This window comes from Bos grunniens, chromosome 2, assembly GCF_055505025.1.
Source record: "Bos grunniens cultivar Pamir isolate PY7600 chromosome 2, Bosgru_T2T1.0, whole genome shotgun sequence".
Taxonomy (NCBI): domain Eukaryota; kingdom Metazoa; phylum Chordata; class Mammalia; order Artiodactyla; family Bovidae; genus Bos; species Bos grunniens.
In genome coordinates, this window is record NC_141166.1 from 78,232,964 (window position 1) to 78,250,947 (window position 17,984).

General features: G+C 37.7%; 1 protein-coding gene across 29 annotated transcripts in view; it reads left to right on the forward strand.

Annotated features, from left to right (window-relative positions):
• SPOPL (speckle type BTB/POZ protein like) overlaps positions 1–17,984 on the forward strand; it is a 57,698-nt gene that overhangs the window by 12,023 nt on the left and 27,691 nt on the right. For 2 of the 29 annotated variants that reach the window (XM_086368233.1, XM_086368123.1), the window contains exon 2: positions 3,860–3,975. The exons of the other annotated variants lie outside the window; for them this stretch is intronic. The gene's annotated coding sequence lies outside the window, so the exon portion shown is untranslated. The remainder of the gene's footprint in view (positions 1–3,859; positions 3,976–17,984) is intronic. 29 annotated transcript variants of the gene reach the window in all.

Sequence of the window (17,984 nt, forward strand, 5' to 3'; positions counted from 1 at the left end):
TAAAGTGTACAGTTGGGTTTTTTTTAATTGAATTTTTTAGTTGTAATCTGGATGCAGTTTTGGTGTTTTAGTGGGAAATTACCCTGAAAGGTAGCTTTAACCACTAAGACAAAAGCAGACAAAGAAAAAATTGAACATTATTCATCCTGAAATTATCAAGGCAAATATTGACAGGAATATTTAAATAAATTGAATTTTTAAAAAACATTTGTTTATGGACTGCACTAGTTCTTTTTTGCTGTGTGTGGGCTTTCTCTAGTTAAAGCAAGTGGAGCTACTCTTGGTTGCAGTGTGTGGGCTTCTCATTGGTGGCTTTTCTTGGTGTGGAGCACAGGCCCTAGGCACACGGGCTTCGCTCGTTGCAGCACATGGACTCAATAATTTCAGCTTGCCGGCTCGAGAGTTGGGGGCTCAGTAGTTATGGTGCAGGGGCTTACTTGCTCCGCAGCTTGTGGAATCCTCCCAGATCAGGGATCAAACCCATTTCCCTTGTTTTGGCAGGCAGATTCCTATGCACTGTACCACCAGGGAAGTCCTGAATGAATTGAACTTTATTTAAATTTTTTTGGTGGCCACTCTTAGGATCAGTTTAAACGTTTGTTAAGCAGTTAGCTATGCAATATGGCCATTAAGTTTAACATGTCCAGCTTTGTTAGAGTAGTTCAAGTAGGGTATGGGCATACACTGAGCGTATTTGATCAGTTCTGGTTGCATTCAAAGTATATTTTTTAAAAAACTGAAGAAACTTAGGTGAGCATTTTTATCAGTGGCGTTTGAGAACTGGCTTGAATCAAGTGGTACTGGTGAGGTATCTTGATTTATGCTTTCCTGTTGATTTTATTTTCTCAGGTATCTCATTTTGGCTGTTATTTTGGCTGCCAGCTTTTTTCCCACCCAAAATTCTTTATTTCTTCATCAAATTGTATAATGAAACTAGTTATTTTTCCCTAGCAGTATATAACCAGGTTAGTTCAATGTGGGCCTGAGAAAGTGACAACTTACTCCAGTGGAATTTACCTTACGTTTACCTGGAATTTTGTCATAGATCATTTTGGGGAAGAAATACCCTTTTTAAAGCCCCTGTACCAGACCTGTGAGGTAATTTAGATATTTTGTCTTACTTACTTAGCACTAACCCATGAGGGCCACAGCTTTTGAAGTGTACTTGCCAGCAGTTACCAGATGCACTGTTGTTTTATGTGTGCCAGAGAGAGAGCACTGTCAGTTGCAGTTGTAAAATGCCATCAGTTTCAGACATACTAAAATATATGTATATAAAAAGATGGGTATCTTAGAATTTGTGAAATGTGCCGTTAGTGCTGTTTCACTTTGTGGTTATCACCCAAGATCATCAACATAACTAGCCTCCCAACATCAAGTGAAGTCAGGATAAATTTAGTTTTACTTTACCTCAGAGATCTCTAGGCAGTATAGAAGTTAAGAGTGCATCCAGTCTGCTTTTTAATAGCTATCTGACTTTAGGTAGGTTACTTAGCGTCTCTGCCTCAGTATTCTTATCTGTAAAATGGAAAGGATCACCGTACCTACCTTGTAAGAGTTGTTATAAGAACCAAATGAGTTTTATTTACATTTAGAGTAATGCTTTCCACATAAATCACTTTGTGTAAATGTTGGTTAATTAAAAACAGTTAATTAAATAAGATTCTTATTCTTAATCTAAGAATAAGGAGATGCTTAAAAGGAAGGGGGAAAGGATCTAATAGTTCATTATTATTTTGTGCATACAACAGAGATTAAAAGTATTTTACTAATTTGTCTTTGAAAGTCTAATGTATTCGTAAGATTGCAGTCTTGACGATTTTGATACTTAAATTCATAAAAATAATACCACTGTATAAGGATTCAGTGAAATCCGCTTTCCTTTCTGTTATGACATATTTAATCAGAATATTGATGTGCTGTGACAGATGTCTTAAATATAACCTGTTATATACTTGTGATTCCTGTCAACCTCATAAGGAATTCATTCAGAAATGTTTTTAAGAGTTTCAATATTAAAGAACTGTATTTAAGACATCTGGCTTCTGCACTGTGAAATATATGGAGGAAAAGTTTTTATTTTTATATATGAGGCAGTTTTTATTTTAGAAGTTTTAATATGTACGTGATTTTGTTGCTTCACTTTTTTTTTTTTTTGGCCGTACCAGGTGGCATGTGGGATCCTACTTCCCCGACCAGGGATCAAACCCGTGCTCCCGCCCCCCCCCCCAGCATTGGAAGCACAGTTTTAACCTCTGTACTGCCAGAGAAGTTCCTATTGCTTCATATTTTTTTAGGTTTATTTCTTTCTTTTTGGCTGCACTGGGTCTTCCTTCTTGAGCCAGGGCTCGCTCTAGTTGAGGGGCTACACTCTGTTTGCAGTGTATGGGCTTCTCACTGCAGTGGCTTTTCTTGTTGGGGAGCATAGGCTCTAGGTGCACAGGATTCAGTGGTTGCAGCACGTGGGCTTAGTTGCTGTGTGGCATATGGGATCTTCCTGGACCTGGGCTTAGTTGCTCTGTGCCATATGGGATCTTCCTGGACCTGGGCTTAGTTGCTCTGTGCCATATGGGATCTTCCTGGACCAGGGATCAAATTCGTGTCCTGTGCATTGGCAGGTGGGCTCTCAGCCACTGGACCACCGGAGAAGTTCCTTGTTGCTTCATTTGAGATTTAGAGTCTTGTCATTTACCCTGATGTAAAAATAAGCCCTTCCTTTGAGCTTCTTGGTATTTCCCCTTTTGCCTTGTTTTTATTTCTTTTTGTTTTACACTCACATCATTCATTTATTCCATAAATTGACCAACTGTTAAATGCTGGATTCTGTATTTCAGTAATGAATTGGAAATAGCCCTTGACCTGGAAGACTCACTATTTGGGATTTATTACTACTGTTTAGTCATTCAGTGCATAGGCACAGTACTGAAGACTTGATATATCCACTCTTCTTGTTTCAATCCTCGTAACTACCCTGCTAGGATAGGTCATTACTTTTCAAATGTTTCCATTAAATAAATGGCAGAGAAGAGTGCCCTTTTAGGTGGTGAAGATCTGAGTGTGGACAAGGTAATGTGGAGAGGGAGAGCTTTGGTGTTAAAATTCTTTTCAGATTAGTGTCTTGTCCTAAAAATGATTTGACTGTTGCATTCTGTTACCCTAATATAGCCTTCTTTGTTTTAATGTAGAAATGGTTTAGATTAGCATGAGGGAGGATTTTTTTTTTCAAGTGTTCTATCCCAGTTTTAGCATGGAGGAGACGTGGCACTGGGAATCAGATTGTGTTATAAATGTTTAGCCATCAAAGTTGCTTATTTATTATATATTGATTTGTTTTTCCAATTTTAGGTAGACTTTTATTGGAATGTAACATATGTTCATGGACATGCATGTAACATCATACAGCAACAACACCCTTGTGTATGCCTTCTTAAATCAATTTTTATGTGATCCATCGGTATAGTGTGGTAGCTTCTTCATTCTCTTTCTATTGTATTCCATCCTGTTGTATGACTGTGTATATATAAATACTGTAATTTATCCCTTCTGCTGTTGATGAACATCTTGGTGGTTTCCAGTTTTGAGTCACAATGCCTAATATCCCTATATTCTTGTACATATCTTTTGCTGCACATGTGCACATAATTGCTGTAGTAGAATTTTTGGATCATATGTGCTTTTGTTCCATTTCAGTTTATATTACTCAGTGTTTCCAAAGTGTCTTTTCAATAGTGAATGAGGGTTCTATTTGTCCCACATACTCTGCAACATTTGCTTGATATTGTTTGATTTATTTAGCTGTGCTGGTGGTTGTAAAGTGGTATGGCTAGTTTTTCAAAATATATGTGATTCCTTTCTTCAGGCATACTCACATACCCCTCCCGTGTGCACACCAAAGGAAAATAGAGACTTGTATAAAACTCATCAAATGATTCTGGTTGCCTTGTCAGTTGGTAAGATGCAGAGTATAAAACAATTGTAAGTATAATTTAAGGAAAATAATGCTGTCATGAAAATTGCAGCTTCACTATATAGTCTACTGACTTTCTGATAAATGGTGCATTTCTGCCTAGCTGTTGCTAAACATGGGAAAGGTTTTAGGATTTTGCAAGCTGGCAAAAAGTTCTGTAGGCCCTTTTATTGAGTTAGTCTGTAGGATTGCCCCAAAGCTCTAATTATGCAATGCTGAAATGCACTTGCTCTTGACTGTCTACCCAGATTGTAGGTTGTGTTCATTCATTTTGTGAGGTTTTGCTGCCCCTTAAATAAAGGAAGTGCTGTCTACACAGCCAAGCTTACTCAATTTTCAGAACTTGAAAGTTGAGCAAATTTTACCAAATGCTCACAGCTTGCTATGTTGTTTTAGACTTAATTTTCTGTTATATGTGAAATCTTTCTTGTGTCACAGAAGACAGTATTGCTACTAGTATTTTTTTTTTTTAATTATCAGATTGTATAGCAAATACCAAGGATGTGACAAATATTTTTACTTGTGTATCTTTTTGAGGCTTAGGATGTGGTAAGTCTCTTCTCATGCCCCAGTGAATATAGATCATGTTAGAATCATATGTAGGGAAGCACCATTCCTGTATCTTTCAGAAACCATAATTAGTTGTTGATTTCTTCCATTAAAACACTCATAGAGATTCATAACTGCAGATGAACTCATAGTTTTCCCTTTTTAACATTGTCTTAGGCATTTGTAGAGCTAGTATTTTAATATCTGATCTTATTTTTTAACTGCTACAAAGTACTGTTCCTGGGTAGTGCAGCTCTTTGATTAATACTGGTGCTCTACATATTCTTGACTAGCTACTGATTTGCTAGTCATAAGAATCTTGAAATTATTAGCTTATCATGAGAAGAGCTGAGATGGCATTCATGTAGTTAAAGTGTTCTCTTGAAGGTATAAGAACATCTATTTTGCAAAGCTTTTCCTTGAGAGGTCAGGGCTGGTGGGTAGATGGCAATAGCCTCCTTTTATATACTCTAGGTTGACCATGTGTTACATCATTTCAAAAACACTGAATTAAAACCCAGGGTCTCTTAACACAGTGTTCTTCATGGATCAGCTTCATTTCTTTCTCTTTCAACTTCTTTCTCTTTGTCTGCCCCCTTCCCCCCTTTTTTTTTTCCATCTTTTTTTGCCTCTGTAAACTAAGCAGCTATACGAAATGTTTTCCTTTAAGGAGGATTAAGCCATTTTAATGGTTATAGACATGCAGGATATAAAGATATAGACAATTTCTTTCCCCTAGATTTTATAATTTAAGAGTTCCTAAAAGTTGTAGTTCCTCATATCTTTCTCAAAGATGATGATTTTTCCTAATTTTGTCTAGGTTAGTACTAGTTTATGTCTTCTGTCCCAGCATCTTGTCTGACTTAACATTTGTAATGTCTAATTTTTAATGAAATATTGTTAACAACTGCTTTAAAATAAGCCTTAGTAGTTTGGTAGAATTTTTATTTCTAGCTGCTGCCATGGTGTGGTCTAGTGATAGGTAAGAGACATGTGTAATAGTGAGGTCTGTCTTAACAGGTGGTAAAATTTTAAGTACTCCTCTCTTTCCCGAACCCATCTCAGATACATTATAACCAGTGACAGTATCAGGGTGGGGCTCTCCATGATTAGAAGTGGGCTTGGACATTAATGATAAGGAGCAATTAACTCCTCTTGGTCTCAGGTGATGGTAAGAGACTTGATGCCTCTGCCTTCATCTCTTTGGGCACCAGCCTGTTGTTCCATGTTCATGCAGCTTACAAGATTCATGAAATTAGAATGATGGCAGCAAGTGGTATCAGTGGAAAATTGTAGGTTATATAAGCTGAAATTGTGATTGAGTGGTCCTGGAATAGAATGGGTAAGCAGCATTTTTTAGTAGAGCTTTGTGTGATGGTGGAAGGGTTCAATGATCCCCACATTCCATCATTGGTAGCCTTTGGTCACTTGCATCTATTGAGCACTGAAAATGAGTCTAGTACAACTGAGGAGCTGAATTTCTAGTTTAAATATTTTGTTATTTGGTAAGACTTTTTTATTAGCAGTTCTACTTGAGCTGCTTTAGCTAGGTATTTGCCTCCCTGACCTTATCTATGTTTCTTCACTGCCTGGCTGATTTAGGTTCTTAATGAATGTTTGCTCACTAAATGCTAGATGAACGTGAAATTGTTCCAGTGTCCTGGAATTCTAGAACAAAGAACATTGCTTCAGTTCAGTTCAGTCTGTTCAGTTGCTCAGTCGTGTCTGACTCTTTGTGACCCCATGAATTGCAGCACGCTAGGCCTCCCTGTCCATCACCAACTCCTGGAGTTCATTCAAACTCACGTCCATCGAGTCGGTGATGTTATCCAGCCGTCTTATCCTCTGTCATCCCCTTCTCCTCCTGCCCCCAATCCCTCCCAGCATCAGAGTCTTTTCCAATGAGTCAACACTTCGCCTGAGGTGGCCAAAGTACTGGAGTTTCAGCTTTAGCATCATTCCTTCCAAAGAACACCCAGGACTGATCTCCTTAGACACTTTTTAAAAAGTGACTTGAAAACTAATAAAAGTAAACTACTGTGTTTTGTTTTTGGCCATGCCACTTGGTTTACAAAATTTTAGTTCTCCCACTAGGAATTGAGCCCTGGCCATCAGCAGTGAAAGCACGAGTCTTAACCACTGGTTCACCAGGCAGTTGCCATGTTTTTTACTGTAATTAAATGAGAAGAAGGAGAACTTTGAAGAAAAATGACTTATGATTTTTAAAAAATAATACCTTGTGGAGGCTAAAGCTTTAATCAAATGTTTATTCATATTTTCCTAAAATAAAAGAGATGAGGGGAAGAGTAGGAAAAAGGAGAGGGAAGGGAGGAAATACAGCTTTTATTATGGATGAATGTTTTAGGACTCAGATAAATCTGAACAATGCCTAGGGTTAATGTAAGTGGATCAAGAATTGGCAACTAACTGTGCAGAAACTACAGTAAGTATTTTACGGACCTTATCTCTTAACACTCATTATATTCTTTCTGAATGAAAAATTATTCCCTTTCTGAGGATGAGAAAGGTAAGGGCCAGAATGAGAAAGTAACTTGTTCAAGAGTTATAAAATCTAAAAAAGTTTTTTTTTTTTAATTTGCATTATGTCATGTACAGATCTTTTCCTTTGTGTCCATTTTGATGAGTTTTGACAGGTATATTCACCTATGTAACAACAGCCCAATCAAGATATAGGATCATTTCCATTACTCCAGAAAGTTCTCTTGAAGATTATGCAATTTTTAAGAGACACTTTGGGCATCAGTTTATCTTTGTACAGCTACACCTCCATGTTACTTGCATTAAAAGGGAGGTGGAAGCTGTTAGAGATAAGCAGTGTGAGAGCAGCAGCATTCATAGCTCAGTAATAGCTGATGAAGAGCCAAATGATAAAGGTTAAAAAAGCAAAAACAACCTCAAAAACATATTAAGGCAAATTTAACTGTTCTTCATAATTCATGAGATTATTACTATTTTGTAAACTAGTTCTATTTTTGAATTTTATATGAGTACTCATACACATTGAACCAATTTATTGAGTGCTTTCTGTGTACCAGGCACTATATTAGGTGTTGTCTATACAGTCTCATTCAATATAGCAGTCATTTGAGATATTACCATTTATTATTCCCAATTTACAAACAAGAAAAATGAGACCCAGAGAACTTACACAGCTGCAGGATTTTTACCCAAGTCTAAAATCAGAAACCAAATTCTTAACCCTGATGGTGTTCTATTATTCTATAATACTAAATGCTACCTGGTACTTTGATTTTTAGGAGGCAACAAATGATATGCTGTCTAGTAAATATGTAATACTTTTCCAGTCAGTCAGTTCAGTCGCTCAGTCGTGTCCAACTCTTTGCGACCCCATGAATCGCAGCACGCCAGGCCTCTCTGTCCATCACCAACTCCCAGAGTTCACTCAAATTCACATCCATCGACTCGGTGATGCCATCCAGCCATCTCATCCTCTGTCGTCCCCTTCTCCTCCTGCCCCCAATCCCTCCCAGCATCAGAGTCTTTTCCAGTGAGTCAACTCTTCGCATGAGGTGGCCAAAGTACTGGAGCTTCAGCTTTAGCATCATTCTCTCCAAAGAACACCCAGGGCTGATCTCCTTCAGAATGGACTGGTTGGATCTCCTTGCAGTCCAAGGGACTCTCAAGAGTCTTGTCCAACACCACAGTTCAGAAGCATCAATTCTTCAGTGCTCAGCTTTCTTCACAGTCCAACTCTCACATCCACATGTGACCACTGGAAAAACCATAGCCTTGACTAGACGGACCTTTGTTGGCAAAGTAATGTCTTTGCTTTTCATTATGCTATCTAGGTTGGTCATAACTTTTCTTCCAAGGAGCAAGCGTCTTTTAATTTCATGGCTGCAGTCACCATCTGCAGTGATTTTGGAGTCCAGAAAAAATAAAGTCTGACACTGTTTCCACTGTTTGCCCATCTATTTGCCATGAAGTGATGGGACCAGATACCATGATCTTCGTTTTCTGAATATTGAGCTTTAAGCCAACTTTTTCACTCTCCTCTTTCACTTTCATCAAGAGGCTTTTTAGTTCCTCTTCACTTTCTGCCATAAGGGTGGTGTCATCTGCATATCTGAGGTTATTGCTATTTCTCCTGGCAATCTTGATTCCAGCCTGTGCTTCTTCCAGCCCAGTGTTTCTCATGATGTACTCTGCATAGAAGTTAAATAAGCAGGGTGACAATATACAGCCTTGACGTACTCCTTTTCCTAGTTGGAACCAGTCTGTTGTTCCATGTCCAGTTCTAACTGTTGCTTCCTGACCTGCATATAGTTGACTTCAAATCTAGTCAGTATGTCTTTGCTTAGTATATGCCATCTTATACAATAGGCAGTAGTTATGTAAAGTTGAAAATAGAATCATCTCAAGGAGTTCTTCCTGTTTGATGAATTGAAAAACCATAGTATTTGCAATTAAGAATCCTGGATTCAATTTCTGAGTTACTTTTTTGGGTTTTGTTTGTTTTGTTTTGTTTTTTAACTCTGTTATTTTAGATCATATTACTTCTCTTTGTCAGTTTCTCTGTAGAAGTAGCTACTTCATTTAGTTGTTTAAAGGATCGAATGAGATAATATGTGTAAGAATAAAATTCTAAACTATGAAGTAAAACCTTATGGATTACTATACTAATAACTACATTTGATTAATTCTGTATGTGAGGCATTGGTTATGAAAGTGTTTGGGTAGTAGCTAAGAAATTATTCATTTTGCTGAAGAAAATGGTATGGGAATAAACTTAAGTGTTTGGTTAGTAAATGTTTTACAGAAGTGGCAATTAAGGTGGGCAGATTAAAACACTGTTGGTGCTTAAAGAAGAGATATGGTTAACTTATCTATTGTTTGTTCATTGAGATAGCTTCTCTCGAATTTGAGAAAAAAGTGCTGTTATAGTTTATAAATTAGAGCCCTGATAAAGGTTTTACCTGAAGGGACTTGGGAGGTCTAGTTCATATCATGTCTTCGTTCCTTGTTTCCTCCACTTGTGCTCACTGTGGAGCACAAGTCAGTGATTGCGGAGGGGCTGAGAGAAATAGACTATAAAGGAACAAATGAATGAGTAAAAACAAAAAAAATAATAGGTTAGTGGTCTTGCAGCTTGCCATACTGAGTTGTCTCCTGACTGCTAGTTTTGCCCTTTTTTGGTTCACCACAGTTTATATATCACTATAATTTAAAATCTTATTTCATGAAGTTTAATGAACATAGTTATAAAGTGCCATGCTAAGCATTTAAATAAGGCTGATTTTTTAAAATCCCAATACTGTCTATAAGATTTCTGGAAATAACCTCATTTTAAAAAGTGAAATTATATGCTTCATATATTTTTAAGGGAATATGGCCGTTAATACAGATCTATCTAGGCTTCTAATTTTCTTATTGTGCCTTGTATCTAAGTTATTTACATAAGTAATAAGAAAACAAATGAGCTTGTAGCAACTAGCATGACATACATATCTAGTTATTTTTAAATGATGATTTTTTTTGAATGATTGCCAAAGATCCAGAGTGTCCTTAATATATAATGCTACAGGAAAAGCAATCAGGTTTTGAAGTGATTGGTAGTTTATTTTTTCCCCAAGAAGGTCATTGATTTGCCCTGTGAGGAGATCATGTAGTGATACCAAGTACCTCTTGGTCTACAGTGTATGAGTCTTCCTTTATAAGCTTACGATAAAACTGGATCACATTTAGTGATTCTTGCCCTGAATGCTTTGTTTAACCAAAAGCTCAGTTCTGTGCAAGAGCATATGTGATCTGAAGCCAAAAGGGACTAGGGGTAGAATCCAGATCTCTCAACACAGACTCCAGGGCTTTTTTCCATTTTTACCTTTATTAAGATAAGCTATAGTGTGTCTCTGTTGAGAAATGTTAAATGATTTTTACTTTTACTCCTTTAAAAAAAAATGTTAAAACAACAGAAATGTAGTGATTTTTGTGGGATTACAGTGTGTGCACACAGGGATTCCTCTCTGTTTTATTTTTTTTTTTTTTTAAGGAGAACTTTGGTGTTGAATGATAAGGCAACAGTAAGCAGAGGTTTTAAATTCCTGTTTGTGTACAAACCTTCCCCAGCAAGTATTAATGACTTTAGGACTTATCAAATAGAGAAAGAGTTGGTCTTAAAAAGTCTATTTTGTCTGTTCTAATTAAGTTTCCATATATGTATACTTAAAATTTCTTCCTTACTATTGGTGTTAGAGGATGTTATAGATTTCAAAAGAGGTGCCATAACACTGAAATAAAACCGTGGGACAAAGAAGTTGAAAAATAGCCTAGTCTCTCAGAATAACACCTAGGTAGAATATTGAAGTCTGTGAAGACTGAGTCATAAGTGGAGGACAAATGGATAGCTGCAGCAGTGATGATGAGATGAATGTATTATTGGTATTAATAGCTTTCTAGTCTAATCCTCACACTAGAAATGTGGTCCTCAGTGTGAAATTCCTAGATCAGCACCATCAGCACTACCTGAGACTTGTTAGAAATGTAAATTCTGGGGCCTGACCCAGACCCACTAGACCATTAACCCTGGGATTGGGGCTCAATAATCTGCTTTAACAAGCCTTCCAGGTGATTCTCATGCACAATTAAATTTGAGAATCACTGCCCTAGAGAAATATAAAGCTGTGAGTCTACCATTTGTAATTATGTAAGAGGCTGAAACTACTTATTTGGACCATATCAAGTTACAGATAGTCTGCTTTTGATTTACAGAAACTTCAAATTACCAAATTCTAAAGAAAAGTCACCTTTTATTTTGGGCAGAGAGTTCAGACTGTAAACAATTACTTCACTTAGGCCTCTGTTAATAGCCAAAATAGGAAAAAGTTAAAGGCCCAGGTAAAGTAGACTATGGGGCTTTCCTGGTAGTTCAGATGGTAAAGAATCTGCCTGCAATGCAGGAGACCTGGGATTTGATCCTTGGGTCGAGAAGATCCCCTGGGGAGAAGGAAATGGCTGCCCACTCCAGTGTTCTTGCCTGGAAAACTCCATAGACAGAGCCTGGCAGGCTACAGTCCATGGGGTCACAAAGAATCAGACATGACTGAGCAACTAACACAACAACAACAAAGTAGACTATAAAGTAAAAGGAAGTATTTGCTCAACCCCTGTGGTGGGGAAAGGCGGGGAGTAAGGCCCTGTGGAATTTCATCATCGTTAGCTGTAACTCCTGGAGGCCAAAACCCTCCTCCTGCTCTCCCCAGCTCTTTCCTCTTATGTAGGAGTATATATAATCAGGAGGAAAGAAGGGTCTTTCCACCCTTAGCCAGCTTTTTTTTTCTCTCTCGAGGTTTCAGAATATTTCCATTGCAGTATCCTTTATCACCCCCTGTTCTTGTTCCCCAAAGACTTTTACCAGTACCTGTGTCTAGGTGTGATGCCACTGAGTCTAATCACTCTCCTTAGAGTCACAGTTGTTTCTGTTTCAAAGAGAAGCCTTTCTCTCTGTGTTATATACACTCTAGTGAACTTTAGTAAACTTGAAATAAACTGGTTTAAGTGAATTATAGCTACAAGATGGCTATTCTCTTTTTGCATCTAGGTTTGACTTAGCTATTCCATTAATTCCTCAGACCATTTAATTAGTCCCTTCCTTAATTTTAAAAAATAGATTCTAGGCCTTGCACTGCAGAAATGAAAAGAAAAACCTTCATGGAGATCATAGTTTAGGTAAATACAAAACTGTGCACCTAAATCTCAGTCATAAAAGACAGTAAATGACGGGGGTACGTGATAAAGGTGGTAGGTATATTTAATGTGAACTGACTATGACAAAATGTGGTCCACTGGAGAAGGGAATGGCAAACCACTTCAGTATTCTTCCTTTGAGAACACCATGAACAGTATGAAAAGGCAAAAAGATAGGACACTGAAAGATGAACTCCCCGGGTCACTAAGTGCCCAATATGCTACTGAAGATCAGTGGAGAAATAACTCCAGAAAGAATGAAGAGATGGAGCCAAAGCAAAAACAACACCCAGTTGTGGATATGACTAGTAATGGAAGCAAGGTCCCATGCTGTGAAGAGCAATATTGCACAGGAACCTGGAATGTCAGGTCCATGAATCAAGGCAAATTGGAAGTGGTCAAACAGGAGATGGCAAGAGTGAATGTTGACATTCTAGGAATAAAAGCAAACTAAAATGGACTAGAATGGGTGAATTTAACTCAGATGACCATTATATCTACTACTGTGGGCAGGAATCCCTTAGAAGAAATGGAGTAGCCATCATAGTCAACAAAAGGGCCTGAAATGCAGTACTTGGATGCAGTCTCAAAAACAACAGAATGATCTCTGTTCGTTTCTAAGGCAAACTATTCAATATCACAGTAATCCAAGTCTATGCCCTGACCAATAATGCTGAAGAAGCTGAAGTTGAATGGTTCTATGAAGACCTACAAGACCTTTTAGAACTAACACCCAAAAAAGATGTCCTTTTCATTATAGGGGACTGGAATGCAAAAGCAGGAAGTCAAGAAACACCTGGAGTAACAGGCAAATTTGGCCTTGGAGTACAGAATGAAGCAGGGCAAAGGCTAATAGAGTTTTGCCAAGAGAATGCACTGGTCATAGCAAACACCCTCTTCCAACAACACAAGAGAAGACTACACATGTATATCACCAGATGGTCAACACCGAAATCAGGTGGATTATACTCTTTGCAGCCAAAGATGGAGAAGCTCTATACAGTCAGCAAAAAACAAGACCAGGAGCTGACTGTGGCTGAGATCATGAATTCCTTATTGCCAAATTCAGACATAAATTGAAGGAAGTAGGGAAAACCACTAGACCATTCAGGTATGACCTAAATCAAATCCCTTATGATTATACAGTGGAAGTGAGAAATAGATTTAAGGGACTAGATCTGATAGAGTGCCTGATGAACTATGGATGGAGGTTCGTGACATTGTACAGGAGACAATGATCAAGGCTGTCTCCTAAGAAAAAGAAATGCAAAAAAGCAAAATGGCTGTCTGAGGAGGCCTTGCAAATAGCTATGAAAAGAAGAAAAGCCAGAAGCAAAGAAGAAAAGGAAAGATATAACCATTTGAATGCAGAGTTCCAAAGAATAGCAAGGAGAGATAAGAAAGCCTTCCGCAGTGATCAAAGCAAAGAAATAGAGGAAAACAATAGAATGAGAAAGACAAGATCTCTTCAAGAAAATTAGAGATACCAAGGGAACATTTCATGCAAAGATGGGCTCAAAAAAGGACGAAAATCGTATGGACCTAACAGAAGCCGAATATGTTATGAAGAGGTGGCAGGAATACACAGAAGACCTTTACAAAAAAGATCTTCACAACCCAGATAATCACGATGGTGTGATCATTCACCTAGAGCCAGACATCCTGGAATGTGAAGTCAAGTGGCCTTAGAAAGCATCACTATGAACAAAGCTAATGGAGGTGATGGAATTCCAACTGAGCTATTTCAAATCCTGAAAGATGATGCTGTGAAAGTGCTGCACTCAATATGCCAGCAAATTTGGAAAACTCAGCAGTGGCCACAGGACTGGAAAAGGTCAGTTTTCATTCCAATCCTAAAGAAAGACAATGCCAAAAAATGTTCAAATTACTGCACAGTTGCACTCATCTCACATGCTAGTAAAGTAATGCTCAAAATTCTCCAAGCTAGGCTTCAGCAATATGTGAAGTGTGAACTTCCAGATGTTCAAGCTGATTTTAGAAAAGGCAGAGGAACCAGACATCAAATTGCCAACATCTACTGGATCATCGAAAAAGCACAAGCATTCCAGAAAAACATCTATTTCTGCTTTATTGACTATGCCAAAGCTTTTGACTGTGTGGATCACCACAAACAGTGGAAAATTCAGAAAGAGATGGGAATACCAGACCACCTTACCTGCCTCCTGAGAAATCTGTATGCTGTTCAGGAAGCAACAGTTAGAACTGGACATGGAACAACAGACGGGTTCCAAATAGGGAAAGGGATATGTCAAGGCTGTATATTGTCACCCTGCTTATTTAACTTCTATGCAGAGTACATCATGAGAAACGCTGGGCTGGCTGAAGCACAAGCTGAAATCAAGATTGCCAGGAGAAATATCAATAACCTAATATATGCAGATGACACCATCGTTATGGTAGAAAGTGAAGAAGAATCAAAGAGCCTCTTGATTGAAGTGAAAGAGGAGAGTGAAAAAGTTGGCTTAAAGCTCAACATTCAAAAAACTAAGATCATGGCATCTGGCCCCAGCACTTCATGGCAAATAGATGGGGAAACAGTGGCAGACTTTATTTTTTGGGCTCCAGAATCACTACAGATGGTGACTGCATCCATGAAATTAAAAGATGCCTACTCCTTGGAAGAAAAGTTATGACCAACCTAGACAGCATATTAAAAAGCAGAGACGTTACTTTGTCAACAAAGGTCCACCTAGTCAAGGCTATGGTTTTTCTAGTAGTCATGTATGTATGTGAGAGTTGGACCATAAAGAAAGCTGAGTGCTTAAGAATTGATGCTTTTGAACTATGGTGCTGGAGAAGACGCTTGGAGTCCCTTGGACTGCAGGGAGTCCAGCCAGTCTATCCTGAAGAAAATCAGTCCTGAATATTCATTTGAAGGACTGATGTTGAAGCTGAAACTCCAATAGTTTGGCCATCTGTTGTGAAGAGCTGACTCATTTGTAATGACCCTGATGCTGGGAAATATTGAAGGCAGGAGGAGAAGGGAATAATGACAGAGGATGAGATGGTTGGATGGCATCACTTACTCAATGGACATGAGTTTGAGTAAACTCCAGGAGTTGGTGATGGACAGCAAGGCCTGGCGTACTGCAGTCCATGGGGTCGCAAAGAGTAGTACACAACTGAACTGAACTGACTGGCAAACCAATTTCAGTTTTCTAAATGGGTTGCTGCTGCTAAGTTGCTTCAGTCGTGTCCGACTCTCTGCGACCCCATAGACGACAGCCCACCAGGCTTCCCCGTCCCTGGGATTCTCCAGGCAAGAACACGGGAGTGGGTTGCCATTCTAAATGCGCATATCATGTTAAATACTCCCCCCCGAACCAAGCTTATAATACTTCTTAAAAGTAAGTGTCATGATTATATTGAGGTTCATTTTACATTAAGAGTAAAAAGAATAGGAAGCTACCTTCCCACTCCCAGTTCTACTTCCCACTGTTTTTCTATAACTGTAATTTCTCTTACTTTATTTACAGGCCAGTTCTAAAACTTTTAAACCCAGATATTTATAATGTGATAATATAAATATTTACTATAGAACAAAGTTGAATGGCCTCACAGAATGAAATGAAATCCTGTGTACAATGGAAAATTTTCTAAATATCAAATTATAGTGGATTCTTCTAGTTTTTTTTGGTTTTTTTTTCCAGTTTCTTTCTCTTCCAAGACCTATTCAGTTCTATTGTCTTTTCAGTCCCATGATTTTTTTCTTTAGATTCCTTTTTCATTTGGTTAGCGCTGTGGTCTTCAAAAGAAGCATCCACGTAAAGGGATTTCACAAGATCATTTTAGGGGGTGTCAGAATATATTAATAATTAAATTATTTGATTTTATCTGATTATTTTTAATTCTGTATGCTTTGTATATATGTTAGTATAATAGTATGTTAATTTGTAAATAGACATGTGTGCTGAGGGCATATGTTTTTTTTTTTTTACTCATCAAGTCATGTCATACAAAAATGTTTAGAGTTCATTGAGTAATTTTCAAAATAGAACGGCAAACTTCAAGTATTTGCTATCTGAAAATGTGCTTTATTCAGCTTGCAAATGAGGGCTACACTTCATTGCAGTGGCTTCTCTTGTCCCAGAGCACAGGCTCTAGGCACATGCGCTCACTGGTTGTAGTTTGCAAGCCCTAGAGCATGGCCTTAGTAGTTACGGCACACAGGCATTTGCCATGCATCATGTGGAATCCTCTCAGACCAGGGATCAAACCTAATTTCCCTGCTTTGACAGATGGATTCTTAACCACTGGATCACCAGGGAAGCCCTATTTCTGTTACCCCTTGAGGAACACCTGTTAGGTCTCCTTTTGGAATATTGTATCTTTTCTATCTGATCTCCAGCTTCCTAACTTCTCTTATTTCCTATATTCTTTGCATTTTTAGTTTGTCTATTCAAGAATAATTTTTATCAAGAGTAGTTTCCGTCATTTTATTGTTTATCTTGCCCATTGAATATTTTATCATTTACATTTTTAATTAACAAGAATTATTTTCTGACCATTTTTTCAAAGACGCTTATATTATTTCCGTCTCCTAAATTGTCTCCATTTCTACCATTGTTATTTTGTTCTGTTTTACATTTTTGGACTGTTTCCCAAATGTCTGTTGTGATTTTTCTCCTTTAGTTTCTCTGCTAATCTTTTCTTATCTAATTGATTTTTCTGCTAATTTGTCCCTGTTTATCTACCTTGAACTAGTCAAAATTTCTGATATACCAATATCATCCTTATTTTCCAGTCCTGTTATGACTTCATTGTTTTGTTAAAATGTGTTTTCATCTCATTGGAATGTTGGGAAATAAGAGAGACAGCTAAGTGTGCTCACTTCACTGCCTTGAACTGTGCACTGTTTTCAGGGTTCCATTTTGGCTATAGTATGTGATCCAGATGTCTAGAAATTAGAAAGTTGATAAGGCCATTTATCTATCATATGAGTTTGGAGGACAGTATGAATTACCTTTGCTTTGTCTTTTCATTTCTTTGGTTTTGTGTGTGTGTGTGTGTTTTCTGTTAGTAACATGCTGGAAAGATTGTCTTTAAGAATTTAGTGTAAGCTTAGGCTTGAATGTAGCCTAGGCAGGCATTGCCAAATTTTAGCGTTATAATCCTGGGCAAATTACGTAAACCTTTTTGTACTCTATTTTACTCGCCCGTAACATTGGCAGAAACAGTGATTACCCTTCTCATAGAGTTATTTTGGGAGTCAAATTAGACAAATACTTAAGCCTGGCATATATCAAGAAAAAGCCTCTACAAAATATTTATTCTTGATATTATTAGATTGCTTTCTATTCAGGAAAAAGTTACACATTTTAGATAGCCCTTTCTACAAAGTGGGCTAATGAAGTGGATTATTATGAAATAAATTTTCACAATGATTCTCTGTATAATACTGAAAATGCATTTGCAGAGAAAACTTCCTCTGATCCATGAGCTATTCCCTCTTAGTAAGTACCTACTGGAATAATAGTAGGATCTTTACGTGATTAGGCTCATAGGGAGCTAATAATTAAACACTCAACTAATTGTATCATTTTTCTGTGTGTATACTTCTGTAAAGGTATAATAAAAATGTATATTATTCTGGTCTTCTTGACTGTGTTCATAATTCCACTTCCTTCCCCACTCTCAAACTCTTTAAGTTGTCCCAAAACCCAGCTTCTTCTTGTGACTTAAATGAATCCCCTTTATCATTGACTTACCTGTTTTCTAAACT